Genomic DNA, 13,662 nt, shown 5'->3' on the forward strand with positions numbered 1-13,662 from the left:
CGGACGAATTATAGTATCGAATTCACACAATTTGTATGCGAATTTATTACTTATGTTAATAATATATACTAATTATTTATATTTCAACCTATTTTTAGATTATTTCGCCCCCCCCCCTTTCTAGTATTTTGGCCGATTTGGTAGGGTCGGGAGGGGGCGATGGCATCAATCCGCCCCCCCCCCTCCACCATAAACTTTCGAGTGGGGGGGCGGTCTTACTTATTTGTAGAAATCACAGCTTGCTAACAGAATCAATTAAATATCTATATGATTAAAACTTGTTATTGGTATTTTAACCGGTCTTTATATAATTTCGTTCACCTGTTGGCCGATTAGAAGGGGAGGAGCGAATACCTCTACTGCCCTTCCCATCTAAACCCTTTGAGTGGGGGGGGGGGCGGTCCTACTTTTATGGAGAAATCATAGTATGTGAACAAAATTAGTCGAATATCTATATAATATAAACAGGTGGAATTGCGATACATGCAATCCCCTTCCCCCCATCGGACAAATCAATACTTTTTCTTTTTGTATTATAGTAAGAAATTACAAAATAAAAAAAATTTGTCACTAATATAATTTATATATGCTATAAAGTAAATTCTTATATCGAGTCGCCCAACCCCTATTCTTTAATGCAAAATGCAATCATTAGCAGAAATTATAAAAATTAGCGAGGATTAATCGTTTTCATTTTACCGCCCTTCCCTTTCCAGACAGAGTTTGTGTAATTTGACATGAATTTATCATAACTATTTTAAGAAAGACTTTGCTTTGGAAAAGTTATAATTCAAACGAAATTTTTCAATATAACAGTCACGGTTGAGATGAGTTCAAAAGCCAGATAATCATTTCCTAGTCGACTTTTTCCAACCTTTACTCTATCTCATATTTTTCTAGTTAAATAAATTTAGGACTATAACTCACAATTTATGCTTGAATTTTATTAATCGAATATTTTTTTTTCGGCGGCGATCCTCAAGGCCTTAATCTAAATATGTGGGGTATCTAATCTTTTCAAAGAACAAATCGGTTTTATTTGCAATGTATTAAGGGACTATAAATTCATATTAGAATATTTTTCTCATTATTCAAAAGGCACTTTATAATAGAATGAATAATGAGCTGTAGGTCAGGAGAATGCGTTACTGCAGTGAAGAATGCCAGAAAACGCTTTTAGCGTCGTGGCTTCGCCCCGAACCCCACTAATAAATAATGAGCTGTACATGTCAGAAGAATGCGTTTCAGCCCGTGAAAAATACAAGAAAACGCATTTGGCGTCGGGGCTTCGCCCCGAATCCCAATGATAAATAATGAGCTGTAGATGTCAGGAGGATGCGTTTCTGCAGAGAAAAATGCAAGAAAACGCTTTTGGACGTCGGGGCTTCGCCCCGAACACCACTATTAGGTAATGAGCTGTACATGTCAGGAGGATGCGTTTCAGCATTGAATAATGCAAGTAAACGCTTTTGGCGTCGGGGCTTCGCCCGGAACCCCACTGATAAATAATGAGCTGTAGATGTCAGAAGAATGCGTTTCTGCAGAGAAAAATGCAAGAAAACGCTTTTGTGCGTCGGGGCTTCGCCCCGAACCCCACTGAAGAAGCTTAAAGCGCTCTCTCAGACCCCCAAGCTTGCAAGAGAAAGACTGTTTTTTTTCTGTTTTTTTTCGCCGAAGATTGAGAAACAGTCTTATTTTATTCTCATATATCGAATATATATATATATATATATATATATATACGCACGTTTATGCATAGGGTTAGGGTTTACTGGGCGTTAGGGTTAGGGTTTGGAAAAAAATCGCCCCCCCCCCACTCCAAAGTTCTGGATCCGCCAGTGCTAGATTACTGCATGTTCAATTTTTTTTTTTAATCTGAACTACAAAAGATTTATACCATCAATGGTTCTCACAATCTCCACTTTCCAGGCATTCCCTCATAATTAATATTTTGTTCTACCAACTGTTACTAAATACATATTGAACATTACAACTTCTAACCAGCATCCAATAAGCATATTAAAAGTATTGGTCATGCGCAAAACCGTTCTTCGCAAATCGACCAATCATGTTGAATCCTTGTGACCTAGTTTACAATGTCTCCCATGAGTTGCCCTTTGTCTAAATAGTTTAAAGGGTCAAGAAAAGGAGCCAAAATGAGATTCATTTATTGGGCAAACAGTGAAATTTTATATTTTAATGGCTTTGTGCTTTTTACTAGCTGTTTTTTTTTTCAATATAAGGTTTAAGGTTAATTATTGACACAGTAGCCGCCATTCTATTTCTATTAAAACGATTATTAAAACATTATTTATGTGATATAATATTTCGATGTTGAAATCAAATGTTGAATGTATTACTGATAACTTAAACATCTTCATCTATTCATGATTTATATTGTACAACATTCTTCTGCTGCGTAGGGTGACGGATGTTGTTTGTCTAGAAGACCATTTCGCCTAGAGAGATGTCTTTTTGTGTACAAATTAAAAACAGACCGCAAAGTGTAAACAAAAATCTGGTCAAACATTAGAGTTTGTTCACATAATGCCTGGTTGGTTTTCATTCTTTAAACTCGAAGTTAGTGTTTCCCAATCTTTTTCTTTAACGGAGCACTTCGTACTTTCTGAGTATTTAGCGGAACACTTTGCTTATTTTTTTAAGAGACATTAATTCATGTGGCGGCCAACTGGTTAATTATTCCAGTAGTTTGTGAAACACGTATTCAGACCTCTCGGAACACTAGGGTTCTGCGGAACACGGTTTGGGAACCACTGTTTTAAGCAATACGGCACAGTAGCATAGAAAAACAAGAGAGAGCAGTAGGGAGAAATATAGGGGCATTATAATGTCACCTAAATACATAAGTAAGAAACTTAACAGAAACAAGGACGCAATATTGAAAGATCAATGACACCAGCAAAATAATAAAAGTGCCTTCTGTTACAAAGGAAATCTCGGAAGGAAAGGATGTCATCTTAAGATCTGAACTTCAGGCTATCAACAAATGTCATCGGCAAGTCCCTTTGTTATTCATCTATGTTCTACCTCTGGTGATCTGATGCCTTCTGGCCGCCATGATTCTCTTCATGTTTTCTTCTTCTTCTTCGTTCTCATTTTACATGTCGGAGGGTTCAGATCAGTAATCCTGTATCTGAGATGAACTGCGCAGTGGTTTCCAGATCAGGCAGTTCAGATCAGTAATCCTGTATCTGAGATGAACTGCGCAGTGGTTTCCAGATCAGGCAGTTCAGATCAGTAATTCTATATCTGAGATGAACTGCGCAGTGGTTTCCAGATCAGGCAGTTCAGATCAGTAATCTTATATCTGAGATGAACTGCGCAGTGATTTCCAGATCAGGCAGTTCCCCGTCTAATTTTTTGTTCTATAGGAAGGTTTTGCGGCCAGAGTCTTGTTCGGGCCTATTGATATAGTATCTTCATGTTTAACTCTGAGCCAATTAGGATAATGTTGATACATAGAAGTTTTTGTTTTAATATATCCGAGGCTTGTAGGCTCCTATATATGGTTCCTTCTTGTTAGGTGGGTCCAATGTTATAATGAGTTGTAGTGTTGGTAAATGCCTGTTTTGTCATCCCTTCTATATGTGTTACCTGAATATTTATGTGATATAATATTTCGATGTTGAAATCAAATGTTGATAACTTAAAACATCCTTCTGTTGCGTAGGGTGACGCGTGAGAAGCGTGGTCGAGAGGCCAAGTGCGCTTGAACTTGGCTTGGCTTGGCTACCTACAAGGGGTTCGACACCCGACTCGGGCAGAGTTGTGTTTACTGAGCGCCTAAAGGCAGCACGGAAAACTAACTAAGCATGAAAGTAGCTCTATATAAGAGCTATAATAATAATAACTGAGATAACGTTTCTTTTATTCATTTTACATCTTGAATGCATATTTCATGTTTGTTATATGTAGTTTACATAATGACTCCATATTTCATGTTTGTTATATGTATTTTACATAATGAATCTATAGTTCATGTTTTTTATATGTATCCTCCATTGCATTTTATAAGACTGTTATACATCTTACAGATTTGATTTATGTATTTTTTGCTTCAATAAGTTGTTTTTTGTCAAGTGATACATGTATGATGATACATGATGCATGTGTTAGATTTGCGTGTTGATCATTATGTGCAAGTTCCTTGTATGTTGAAGATGATTTTATCTGATATAAAAAAAAAATAAACAATAATATTAATAATAATGATGATTAATGTTTTTTTTTTTTTTTTTTCATACAATTTCGGAATTTAGTTTTTATTAATTGTAACGCGCATCTTTGACGCGTATAGTTTGCCCAGTGCGCTCTGGGCCGATCTCTTTTTGTGGACCAGTTTGAGGGGGGGGGGGAGGGTTGGTGTACCCAGGAGAAGGTTCTCAGACATTGACCTTCTTTTGCGAAGAAACGTCTAAGCCCTTCTTCCCGACACATTGTTATTTAAATTCAGAAATATGCAAATTTTTTTAAATGCATGATAAACATAAAGAACGGTGCCCCTGTCAGGCCTTGCGGTCTATAAAGCGGATGATGTCATCTGTTTTATATGGCCAACTGTTAACGAGGGTGTCATGTGGCCAATACAATGACCAACGGACTGTACTTTCCCAAGGAAATGTCAGGTACCCATTACAGTTGGCTGAACTCAGGAATATTCTAAAAGTTCCTAATTTGAAAATATCAGTCATCACCGAGATTCAAACCCGAGACCATCAGTTCGAAAGTCAAGTGCATTCAGCCACAGTCCCCCCCCCCCAAATTAACAAAGGTCGGATAAAATGAGTTTGTGTTATGAGCATTGACCAGAACTTATTTTATCTTATCTTATCTTATCACATACGAGTACAAATGTTCCTTAAAAAAAAAAAAGGAGATTATTTTCCAGACTTATCCATGTTTTGAAACGGTTAATTACATATTTTAAGTGTGCTGTCTTTGATCATCCAGGCTGATTCATCAATGCGCATCGTGGTGTGAAAGTGGAATTGTGCGCATGCGCGTTGAAAGGAGAGGATAAACAAAATGGAGGAATATAAACGAAATAGTTTACAGTGTTAATTTTTAAATTCAGATAAAATAATTTCTAAACTATGATTTTGACGTTTGGTGTTAGCGTATTGCTAAAGGAGTCCCATGACGTCACAAGTGGCTATAAACTATTATTTTGACGCTTGGTGTTAGCGTATTGCTAAAAGAGTCTCATGACGTAACAAGTGGCTATAAACCATTATTTTGACGCTTGGTGTTAGCGTATTGCTAAAGGAGTCCCATGACGTAACAAGTGGCTTTAAACTGTGATTTTGACGCTTGGTGTTAGCATATTGCTAAAAGAGTCTCATCACGTTACAAGACGTAACAATTATACTAGATTTCCATGAATCCGAACTGACTTAATTCCTAATTTTCTTTCAGACGATCGCTCCTTCAGAAATGTTGATTTTTTAAAGCAAGCTAATAAATGAAACGTCATTCATGACGGCTTATAGGATTCGAACTCAGAACTATCGTGACCACGTGCAGCCAGAGATCCTAGCTAAAGAAATGTCATTTAACTTAGTAGTTAGAGTACTATGTTGTATTTTTTATGATTGAAAAAAAAGAGGAAACAACTTTCCCCCTTTTTTTTATCTATAATTGTCAGCAGATGTAAGCAGACAGATTAAACTTTAAGCTGATGATTTTAAATATAAACAGACAGATAGATTCAAATGTAAGCATATATTTAAAATGTAAGCAGACAGAGTCAAAATAAAGCAGACATATTCGAATTTAAGCTGATAGTTTAAAATATAAACAGACAGATTCAAATATAAGCCGATAGTCCTATATGTAAACAGATTCAAATGTAAACAGAAAGATTCAAATGTAAACAAACAGATTCAAATGAAGTCCTTGTATTAGCAATAAAAAGGGATTAATGAAGCAGTCTTACTCGTAGACAAATTTAAACGTAAACAGGAGGATTTTAATTTTAATGTAATTATACTTTAAAAATTAGTGGTAGAATAAATAAAACATTCACAGTTGCTCGTGTTTTTCCAGCAATTCTTCAAAAGATATCCCAAGTCTTTTTTTTTTTTTCATCCTTCATCGTCCAGACTCCATCTCGCATTCTTTTACCTCGCTTTATTGAGACACGTCTAGATCTATGTCTTTCAGTCATGGGTTTAAAAAAAAAATCAGCTAGTTGAGAAATGAAGCACGTTTGGTTGCAATAAAACTCATCTGATTGGTGGATGGCCAGCAGACGTGCTCCAAGAATAGCATGACCTATATAATATTTGAAGAGCTATTTATAATGGGCGTTTGAGTCCGAAAAGATCGCCATTTCCTTAAAAAACCGGAACAATAACAGGAAAGAAAAGTTACATGAGCAGTGAATCAATATTTAAGGTATCAGCAATAGTACATGGTACACACACACATACATGCATTAAAAAACAACATATTTTACGACTAACAAAAAGCTATTTTAAAATATATTCAAAGGACCCCCCCCCCCCAATCTAATAAGCAAGAAGGTTGAGTGTGACAAGTAACAGGTCAAGTTCCTGCTGTTTATAGTAATACTTTTAGTAAGAGCCATTCTAATCAATGAGAAATATTTTACAAGCAACGTTATCCTTACACTCTCTTCCATAACGACTTCTTACAAGTACCAATTTTACGACACTCAAAAACATGATCGTCTAATTCTCTAATTAAACATTAAACAAAACAGTCTGTTCCCAGTGGGCTCCGATTACTCAAGGGCCCAGGACCCATGGTCGCTACGCCACTGCGAGAGGATAAAGGTATGTATAGATCACATTTGTTGTGTGGTGTTATTCACTATTTTAAAAAAAACGTACAAGCCAATAATATCAACGAATAAACTTGTCAAGAATCAATAATTAGATGGTCTACACTTGATACTTATTTAACCTAATTTTTTATTGCATGCCTTTACTCCCCCTTTCCCAATTATTCAAAGTGTCGGAAACGGAATGGTCTTACACATAGAACTTATAACTAAATACAAATGGTAATGAGTAATAATGATAATAATAATCCACAAGGGAATTTATCATACAATTTGTGCATTACACCAAACAAAACATTATAAATATAGAAAACCAAAATATACATTCACACTGGACACACTCAGAAGTTACATGCGAAATGCTTAAATCAGACAGTCGATTTGTATTAAATGATTTGATCACTAGAAGAACAAAGAAAATTTTGAGTCAATTTTGTTTTTGTATTTCCTTTGCGATGGTAAAATCTCAAAATCCTGACCCAGAAGGTGATTTTTTTATTTTATAAATATTTTAAGCTTCCTTATGAATGTTTCTCTCAAATGAATGAAGTCTGTTACCAATGAGTTTGCTAGCAGCATTTAGGATTTTCTGCAGTTTATTTTTTATTTTAAGATTTCCATACCATGCAGTGAGGACTAAGACAAAGACTAAGACTAAGACTAGGACTAGGACTAAGACTAAGACTAGGACTAAGACTAAGACTAAGACTAGGACTAAGACTAGGACTAAGACTAGGACTAGGACTAGGACCAAGACTAAGACTAAGACTAGGACTAAGACTAGGACTAAGACTAAGACCAAGACTAAGACTAAGACTGAGACCAAGACTAAGACTAGGACTAAGACTAAGACTAGGACTAAGACTAAGACCAAGACTAAGACTAGGACTAAGACTAAGACTAAGACTAGGACTAAGACTAAGACTAAGACTAGGACCAAGACTAAGACTAAGACCAAGACTAAGACTAGGACTAAGACTAAGACTAAGACCAAGACTAAGACTAGGACTAAGACTAAGGACTAAGACAAAGACTAAGACTAGGACTAGGACTAAGACTAGGACTAAGACTAAGACTAAGACTAAGACTAAGACTAAGACTAGGACTAAGACTAGGACTAAGACTAAGACTAGGACTAAGACTAAGACTAGGACTAAGACTAGGACTAAGACTAAGGACTAAGACTAAGACTAGGACTAAGACTATGGACTAAGACATAGACTAAGACTAAGACTAAGACTAAGACTAGGACTAAAACTAGGACTAAGACTAGGACTAAGACTAAGACTAGGACTAAGACTAAGACTAAGACTAAGACTAAGGACTAAGACTAAGACTAAGACTAGGACTAAGACTAAGACTAAGACTAAGACTAGCACTAGGACTAGGACTAGGACTAAGACTAAGACTAGGACTAAGACTAAGACTAAGACTAGGACCAAGACTAAGACCAAGACTAGGACTAAGACTAAGACCAAGACTAAGACTAGGACTAAGACTAAGACTAAGACCAAGACTAAGACTAAGACTAAGACCAAGACCAAGACTAAGACTAGGACTAGGACTAAGACTAAGACTAGGACTAAGACTAAGACTAAGACTAGGACTAAGACTAAGACTAAGACCAAGACTAAGACTAAGACTAGGACTAAGACTAGGACTAAGACTAGGACTAAGACTAAGACTAGGACTAAGACTAAGACTAGGACAAAGACTAGGACTAAGACTAAGGACTAAGACTAAGACTAGGACTAAGACTAAGGACTAAGACATAGACTAAGACTAAAACTGCTTTATTGATCCTTATGGAAATGAGTTCTAATTACAAAGGATCTTTTCTCCTATACAGACAACACAACAGAAACATAACACCTAAATAGTAGTTCGTCCAGTTGTTCGTGGGAGACATATTTTAAGGCCTCTCGAAACACTAAAGTTCTGCGGAACATAGTTTGGGAAACACTGTTCTATAGGTTATTTGATCAGTAGAAGCCAGTAACTTTCCGATTTTTTTTTGTCTACCCTCTCCGCCTGTTAGTTGCTGATATATATTTAGCAGAGGGTATCACTCCTTTTGATTTCATCTCAACTGCTGACCCACGTGATGTACTGACGTTCACGTCTGCATCTGATTGATCAAAAGTGACCTTGAGACGTCAGTAAAGTGGCAAGTGCTATGTGACTTGGAAATACAAATCTTTTCTGTCACTTTGAAGTGTGTGTGTCAAAGTCAACAACTTTCTAATAGTAGTAGGGCGTGTAACCAGAAGGAGAAACAAACAAAAAAATACTTTAAAAAAAACCCAAATAAACAAAGCTTATATTAAGTGTAATCGAGCCAGTTTCATACCCTGTCCTCTGCCGTCCCGCGTCGCCTTTCTGTCCGTCAGTTGTCTGTCTGGTTTAGCACTAGAGTTCATCACCAGTGTCATTAACAGTATCTTCAAATTTCCAAACACAATGTGAACTCGGCCATGAAATGAAGTACATCTGTTGATGTCACGTGACGAGTAATGACTGATCTACAGGTTCACCGTGACCTTGTAACCTTTTTTGCTTGACAACAGCTTTCAATGATTTAGATCAGACAGACAGTTGACAATACAAAAGTACAAAAACTGCTAGGTGAGGGCAGATAGTCTACATATAGAGCTACCCAGTACTATAACAGTACAAGAACACTTTGGCGAGGGCAGATAGTTTAGATATTGAGCTACCCAGTACTACAATAGTACAAGAACACTTTGGTTCTTGAAGGCAGATAGTTTAGATATAGAGCTACCCAACAGTACAAGAAAACTTTGGCGAGGGCAGAATAGTTTAGATATAGAGCTACCCAGTACTACAACAGTACAAGAACACTTTCGCGAGGGCAGATAGTTTAGATATAGAGCTACCCAGTACTACAACAGTACAAGAACACTTTGGCGAGGGTAGATAGTTTAGATATAGAGCTACCCAGTACTACAACAGTACAATAACACTTTGGCGAGGGTAGATAGTTTAGATATAGAGCTACCCAGTACTACAACAGTACAAGAACACTTCGGTGAGGGCAGATAGTTTAGATATAGAGCTACCCAGTACTACAACAGTACAAGACCTATTTTGTGAGTGCAGAAATCAAGATTAACAGCAAATACAACAGCAGAACACATTGATGAGTGAACAAACAAAAAATCATTCCTCATCCTCATAAATCTTAAGCCCGCAAAGTGGACTGGTGGAGGGGAAAAAGCTCAAAGATCCCAGCGGGTCCAGTGCGGGACTTGCGTTCTGAAATGTATTCTACTGGCGTCCACAGAGCACACTTCTTCATAGTAAAAAGAACCCATGGGGCGTAAAATGCTAATATTGAAGTATATGAGACATTCGAGGTACGTTATGAAATGTATGTGTGTGTTTTCCAAAGTGATGATGAAATGGAGAATTAATTCTTGGTATTGGAGAATGATGAAATGATGATGAAATCACGATTGGGTCTGTCATAATTGGTGTTAAGAACGAAGGACAGTCTAGAGACAAAAAAGAGTAAAGACGTGTTTTTGTAGTGAGTTAAATTTTGTTTCAATCAAAGTTTATTTCATGAGTATTTCATCTATATCTCATCTCAGGTTAAATTATTGAATATTGTAATTAAAGTTTTATTGCGTTTTTGTTCGCAAGAGAAGTTTGTTCTAGTTAATTAAAGTTTATTTATCAAAAGTATAACACGCTTACATCGATTTAGTTGTACTAGCTGTTTTGGGGGCTGAAAGTCAATGACCGATCCTCAACAAGGCAGCGCCTGTAAAGGGATTGATTCGTAGTATGATCATCTTTGTGTTAAGCAACTCGCCTTGCAACGGGCCTGTTTGGATTATAAATAAGACGCCAATAGAACAATGGGACGTTGCTGGGGAGAAATTCGACCATTCTTATCTTTGGCGAAGCTGATATAAAACAGGGGTTCTCAACCTGTGGTTCGCGACCCCCTTGGGGGTCGATTGACGATGTGCCAGGGGTCGCCTAAGACCATCGAAAATATGGATTGTTATTGTCTGCTCTTCTATTGCTGTATGTGTGTGTGTAGGGGGGGGTCGCGTCAGAGTGGGGGATTGTTAAAAAGGGGTCGCCGAGCTTAAAAGGTTGAGAACCGCTGATATAAAAGGTTGTAATTGAAATAAATTAATAATAAAAATTGTTTAAATATTGGGGTAACAATGTCCTTGTAAATCAATATTCAAATATCGATATCTAATATATAAAGTAGACTGTAAGGTGTATGTATATAGTTATGTATGTATGTATGTATATATGTATGTATGTATGTATGTATGTATGTATGTATGTATGTATGTATGTATGTATGTATGTATGTATGTTATATGTATGTATGTATGTATGTATGTATGTATGTATATATGTATGTATCATAATGTATGTATGTATGTATATATGTATGTGTGTTCCGCTTACAAATTAAAACTGTTAGGCCAGTCTTAATGAAACTTGGCATAAATGTTTCTTAGACCATGGCGGAGACGATCGTGTATGTTTAATGTCCCTCCCACAACCGTAAGACCCTAAAAAGAAATTTTAAAAATCTAAATTTTTCTCTATTAAAGAACGAAACTTTTTAACAAACCGGGTAAACCCGTTTTCACAGTATTTTATAGGTGATATCAATATTTCGGCTAAAGTGTAAACCCATTTTCACACTCTACTTTCAATTTCGTGGCAAAATATAGAAAATATTAAGGGAACTTTCGCCATGTTTGACAGATCTAAATCTAGTCCGCTAGATCAATAATACACAAACTAAGGCACGCAGGCCGCGGGTCAAACCATGCTTCAATAACAATATAAATACTAAATGTCCTAAAGATAAAAAAAAAAAAGCGCTTGCTGGACGCCCCCCCCCTCACCTCCCCCCCCCCCCAGCACGTCCCACGACTGAGGTTGAGACACGTTTGTATATTATTGGCGTTTGAAGTTATGAAAGCAAATGTGTGTGTGTGTGTGTTGATCATGTGATATGTTTTAGGCCCCTCCCATTAATATCTATCCATCCGCTGTGTTACTGCGTTCCTCTCTCTCTCTCTCTCTCTCCCGCCCCCATCGTATGATCACAACTTAGGCTGTAAAAGATTGTAACAACTAGACAATCAATGCATGCAATATGTCAGCAGATATTGAATATTCTTTCTTGAATTTAGCCGAGGATCTATTTTATTGAGATTTGAACACTTCGCTCAAGGATTTGACCTCCTTCCTTCTGCTCTCTCTTTCTCTCTCTCTTTCTCATTCCTCCTGCTCTCTCTCTCTTTCTCATTCCTCCTGTCTCCCGCTCTCTCTCTCTCTCCGTCTCTTTCTCTGTCTGTCTATCTTCTTCTCACTCTTCAATCTCTCTCGTTCCATCTATCTCAATCTCTTTCCTATATTCTTTCTCTCTCTTTCACTCATTTTCTCTATCTCTTTCTCACACACACTCTTTCTTTCTCTATCTCTCTATTTCTTTTATAAAGTTCAGGCTTCCATCACAAGTATTCTGTCTACACCAATGCCACTAGGAGTCAACGTATTCGCTCAAGTACTTACACAGATTCGAACCGTGCATCTCTTTAGATGAATTCAAGCTCTACCAAGAGATTGTGCCATCAGCACCACGACAACCTGAATTTTGACAACTGGTGTTCAGTACAATGTACTTCAATCAGGGCTCAGTCAGACTAAAACGACCCCACAGCCAAATAGAAAAACTCATCAGACTAGACCGCAGCGGTTCTCAACCTTTTTAGCTCAGCGACCCCCCTAATACGATTCGCCACTAAGCGGCGACCCCCCAACCGTAAAATTTATTTCGTTCATAGGCGTAGGTAGAGCCTAAATATGATTTTGCTAATGTTATAAGATCACAATCAAATTTTAAATGTATATATATATATCTGACATTCATGATGTATCTACATAGCAAAAGCATCATCTAATTTTGCTTGCTTAAATTACAAAATTAAAAAGGTTATCTTTAATGTATACCACCTATGTATACCACATGTGCTTGTTACAACACTTAAGAAATCGTATAAAAAAAAAAAGAACAACTTCCAATGAAAAATAGACGAGAAACCGTAATTTTCGATGGTCTTAGGCGATCCCAAAAGGGGGTCGCGACCCACAGGTTGAGAACCCCTGGACTAGAGCATTGTAACGATACACTAAGTCCTTTGAGAGAAAAACTATTTTGTTTCACTATAGGACATAACAAAATATAATTTATTATCAATAGTGAATTAACTAATTGGTTAATGTTTTTAAATTGATTCAAGCGTTGTCAGGTACAAGAAATAATTGTTCAAAATTTCAGTTTGATCCGAGATTGTCTGTGGGAGAGCCATTCATTTTGACATCTACACTCAACAGGCAGTAGCCTACTATTTTTAATAGTTGCGCCGGCCCTAATATTAACTTTTGCCAACTCTACTCTCAAAAGCAGCTATTGAAATGAGATCTGCTCGCTTGTTTGCCTAGTTTTATTTAATAATCTGAGATAGCGTAACGCCTTTTCTGTGTTAATCTTAGAATGTTGTCCCAAAGCTTTTGTTCTATAAATAGAAACACTCTCATTAAGGTGTGGGCTACGCATACGTTTCTATAAATGACTTAATTGTTCCGTGACCTTTCAATAAAGTAATTTCATATTTTTAACTCACAGGATATACTTTCATAAATATGTGGCTGGACTTTTCTAAGATAACGATTTTAAGACGCTCAATTAATCTCTGCCAGGGGCGTACCGCTTGGATGGAAAATGTTTGGCTTACTAAAGTTGTGGACGTTAGTTCATCTTCTCTTTG

Source organism: Biomphalaria glabrata, chromosome 2 (assembly GCF_947242115.1).
Source record: "Biomphalaria glabrata chromosome 2, xgBioGlab47.1, whole genome shotgun sequence".
In the NCBI taxonomy this organism is placed as follows: Eukaryota; Metazoa; Mollusca; class Gastropoda; family Planorbidae; genus Biomphalaria; species Biomphalaria glabrata.